This window comes from Montipora capricornis, chromosome 6, assembly GCF_036669925.1.
Source record: "Montipora capricornis isolate CH-2021 chromosome 6, ASM3666992v2, whole genome shotgun sequence".
NCBI classification, from domain to species: domain Eukaryota; kingdom Metazoa; phylum Cnidaria; class Anthozoa; order Scleractinia; family Acroporidae; genus Montipora; species Montipora capricornis.
In genome coordinates this window covers 71461548-71466547 of record NC_090888.1, presented here as the reverse complement: position 1 = coordinate 71466547, position 5000 = coordinate 71461548, and positions in this window count along the sequence as shown.

The window sequence follows — 5000 nt, the reverse complement described above, 5'->3', positions numbered from 1 at the left end:
ATTCTGAACGGTTGGCTTACTGATCTTATTTTCTCTTGAGCGTGGGGTGCGTCAGGGGGATTCTCTGTCTCCCTTGCTTTATGTTCTCTGCGTGGAGGTCTTGGCCACCCTCAACCCCAGCTCTCCTGGGATTGAGGGGTTTCTCCTTCCTTGTGCAAGAGGACCGCAGGCGCGTGTTCGCCTGTATGCTGGTGACACCACGGCGATCCCCAGAAATCTTCGATCGTTGACCAACCTTTTTGATTGCGTCAGCGTTTATGAACGTAGTAAAACTGAAGCAATGTGGTTAGGGGCCTGGAGAAGTCGTTCTGATGAGCCACTTGGACTCACTTGGGTTAAGAAAATGAGGATCCTTGGTGTCATCTTCGACACTATCTCTACCGAACATTTGAATTGGCAGCCCAAGCTTGAGAAATTGGAGGCCCAGGCCTTAAGACTGGCGGGGATGGTTTCTGTTCTCAATTCTCCCGAGGATTCTAGCTTTTTATGCTTAAGTACTTTGTTGGTCGCCGTTTATCTTGTCTGCGTACCGAATGGCTTTCTTTGCGCGATAATTCTGCTTCTAGCGCTGTCTTCCCGACTTCTTTTTACGAGGCCTGTTTGGATACCTTGTCAAGGGTGGGTGACAGCGCTCTAGTTTCTAAGGTTCTCTATAAGAAACTCTTGTCCGTTGAGTCATAAGAAGTCTCGGTGAAATCATGTCGTGGCCGCATGATTTACGGACATTTATATCCCGAAGCAATTTTTCTACTAGTGCCTGATTTGTGTGTTGAAATTTGAAATAACCTTTTGTATTGCGTTCATGAATGGCAAGAATACTCGGATGCTTTTCATAATCCTGTCCATAGTCCACTTCACTTACTTGGGCAGCGCAATCAGCAATTTGAACAAAGTAATTGTTAAATAAATCAGCAATTTCCTTCTTGTCATTAATGAAAATATTATCCTCTTTAAGAATTATGTCGTTTGCTTGCTTCGTTTTAGGATTTAAAAAAGGGCGGTAAGCAGACCAGAATTAGCGCGGATTCTCTCACTCTAATGATTTCCTTCGGAAATGTTCTCTTATGGCTTTACGTCTAAGGGAAGTGCATTTGTTACGCTGGCATTTATATTGTTCATAATTTTCATCTGTACGTTCTCTCTTAAAAATCCTCCAAAGTTTATTACGGTGTCTGATTGCCTTTCGCCATTCTTCAGTCATATAGGGCACTTGTTTACCCCTGATATGTATGTATGTGTTTTAAGCGGTGCGTGCTCATCAAGAATGTTCAAAGGTGTAAAGCTTATCATCCACATCATCAAATAAATTCATTATGTGAAAAGGAAGCATTTGCATATCCCGCACAAAATTTTGTTGATTAAAGGTTTTCAAACTTCGAGAAAAAATTTTACGAGATCGCGATCGCGGCGCTGATGACCGCAAAACAGTATAAACCAGGGAATGATCGCTTAAAAGTGTATCCACTACACCTGATGTCAGAGTAATTCTCTTATTGTTTGTCAGAATTAAATCAAGAAGCGTTTCCGATGTTTTTGTTTTCCTGGTGGCCTTGTTTATCAAACAGTGAAGATCGTAAATATCCAATAGGCTCCAGCAGTTTACGACCCGCTTTAGGTGTCTTCTCAGGGGCCAAGAGATCAGCGTTGAAATCACATAAAAGACAGTATTTGTTAACGTAGATGTTGCCTCAAAGAGCGCCGAAAGCTCGTTCGTCCATGTAGATAACGGAATAGACGAAGGTCTATAAATGCTGACAACAGCAATCCAATTCTTTCCTATCTTGATCTTTAGAGTTATTGATTCAGTCCTAAAGTTGCACAAATTTTGCGACGGCAGGCCTTTGAACTGTTGAACCCTATAAGGAAGCAGACATCAGACCTAACATAGACCATCAGTCCTCCACCCCCGTCCTTTCTATCGCTGCGACACAGACTAAAACCTTCGACATGGAACATGCTATCGGGAAAGCTAGCGTCGATTTTACTCTCAGAAATAACCAGTAAATCCAGCCTACCAGAGAGTAACCATGCCTTTATCTCATAAAATTCAAATCCGCCAACACTGTTCGCATTAATGTGAGCAATCTTGAAATTGGAACCATAGTTCTTAACAATCTTATCAAAATCAGTCCATGTTTCATTTTCAGCAAGCATGATCTCGTCGACATCTTCGCCAGCATCACGACCATTTCTATTATTTACAGTCGGAGTTTGCAATCCTTGAAAATTATCGTCAAAGAATGAATCATTTAATTTTGGTAGTGCACAAAAAGAACACTCCCAATCCAAGTTATACTGTCGATTGATTATTATTGATTAAAATCGAGTAATATCGATTTATGGTTTGGATTTCCGAAGATCGATGTCGATCCATTAGTTACGTCCTGAAGAAAGGACGAACTTCAAACAAGATCCGCTCCGACACTTAAATAACGTTTAGGTGCTTTAAACAAACTTGTTTTTACAGATGTCAATTGATCAAAACATGGATGTTCAATATCAAAGATGTATTATGTAAACTAGCATGATACTGGTCATATTGGCGTACATGGAGGCGTGGACGTACGTACGGACGGTCGATGACGTCATGGCTATAAAACCAATATTTCTCCCATGGATGGGTTACCATAACAATGGAGCTCCGCTACTACATTAAGAACGCTTTATTGTAGTCTAGTTAGACCTTTGCTCGAATATTCATGTGAGACTTGGAATCCTCACACACAACGTAATATTAATAGGTTAGAGGCAATTCAGAGGAAGGCAACTAAGTTTACCCTGAAGTCTAATGAGGATTATAACACTAGACTAAGTCAATTAAATCTACAATGTTTATTTAATAGGAAATTTACGAGGGATGTTGTTTTTAATTTAATTAATTAAAGGACAGTATAATACAGATATCTCCGATAAGCTGTCCTTCTGTAAAGATCGTAACTTAGATTATAATTTAAGAAAAAAGGGACTATCCAGTTGACCTTGTCTGTTGTTGGAAATAGACACTCTAGCGAATTAACTTGAACATATCGTGACAGTTGATGACTATGGACAAAACCATGTTATACTTACGTTCTAAGTTTAGATTGTTATGTAAAATCCTCGTTTTGATGACAAAGAAAAGCCAGGCAACCTCGCCTGCAAATTCCTCTTCGATTGTGTAATCTTCGTCGGTTGGCTAGCGTTTTGTAGTCCTTGTTAAGTTCACTGTTTTTCGAGTGATTAAAGCGGTTGCGTTCAAAAGGATCGTCTGGATCAATAGTTAAGGCCTAGTGAATTGTTCTGGATAGAAGTTCAAGTCCAAAGAGTGATTTTCAACATCTGTATGTACAGTAGAACTAATAGTTTTAAATATAGTTACTTTACTGATATTATTAATGAATGAAATAGCCTGCTAGTATTTCTGGTTTTAAGCGCAAAGTTATATAATTTATTGGTAATAGTTATATTCTTTGAGCAGATGAACCATAACCATCTGTATTTATTTGATGCTGTTGGAGTGAAGTTTTAAGTACTTTTTATTATTTATACGGATTAAGATTGCGAAAATCATTTTAGGAATTTTAGTAGATTATACATTGTAAATTTAAGATTGTTTAAGAATTTGTTAATAAAGTTATTATTATTTCTTAACCATCGTGGGCCCACTTAATTGGAAACTTGAAGTCTCGCTGTGACATTGTCCTTAATATAACCATCTGTAGCTGCAACACTTTTCCACCTGCTGTGCCTCTGGAAAACTGGATCGCCTATTCCGCTGTTGGCGGCCCTCGTGGCACCCCCTGAGCGAGAAGAGTGTGTCCCGTATGACTCAAGATGGATCCGTGACTACAGTCTTCAGACTCTTGGCTAGTTGATCCTTACACGTTGTGTCCGAAATCGGTTTACCATTTTGAATCAGCTTATGAGACAATTTAGTTTTGACTAGAGGTCTAAAGATAAATTCGGTAGAGTGGCGGTTTTAACTGCCACTCTAACGTCCATCTAACTCTTAGATATTAGAATATCTAACATGCTTAAGTAATCTTTGAGTAGTGAAACTGCACAGGCACTACTGCCTGACTGGGCAATCACAACCTCATCGTCTTGCGTAAGCTGGTCTGTCTTGCTCTTCTCCACCATGATTGTCATGTACCCGTCATGAAAAGAGATGTGACTCATTCTGATGTTACGGACCTCATCGGATCTGAAAAGTCCCGCATAAGATAAAACATGTAAGCAAACATTTCTAAGTTGTCTGAAGAATATTTGATAAATCCGCTCCTTCTACGATCTTTTTGAGCACTTCAACAGGCAGGGGCTCGTTCCTATTGGGTTTTCCAATCATGACCTGCGATTTTCTTTGCAGCTTCCCGAACCTTAGAAACTATTGGATTATCCGTCGGAGAGACTAAACCCGCCGTTTCGTGGGCCCACTTAATTGCATAAAAAGCTGCATCTACAGAACTACACGATCTAGTGCAATCTAAAACGTGCTGTAAATATAGTGCGACATGTATAGAATTTGCCCAAAGAAAAGAGATCTTCAGTTTGCGTACGGCAAAGTCCTTCCATTTCTTGAACGCTCGAAAATACATGTCCGTGGTGGACGGTGCCCTAGCAACCAAAACGGATCTCTGAAGTCTCGAAGTAAGGTTCTGCAAATATGGATCATCAGAAGTTGGTGTTTCCGTCCAAATACCTTCATGTCTGTGAATGAAGAAGAGAACAATCAGAGACAAACACACAAAAATAAAGAAAACTAATAGCAAGCATATAAATAAGGATTTATTTCTAAACATTCTCATGCACCGTAAACAACAAACTCCGAGTCAAGGGGCGAGAGAAATTCTAGCAAGTATCCAGAGACTTTTTATTTAAACGGTAACCAAAGACCGTATCATTTGTAGCATTGTGAAAAAGCGTCAACTTTAGTAATGCAGAAACCTAAGGAACACTGGTTTCCAGTTACCTTAAATTCATCTGCAGTGCTACCACACTGAAGGACAAATCTTTTTGAGAGC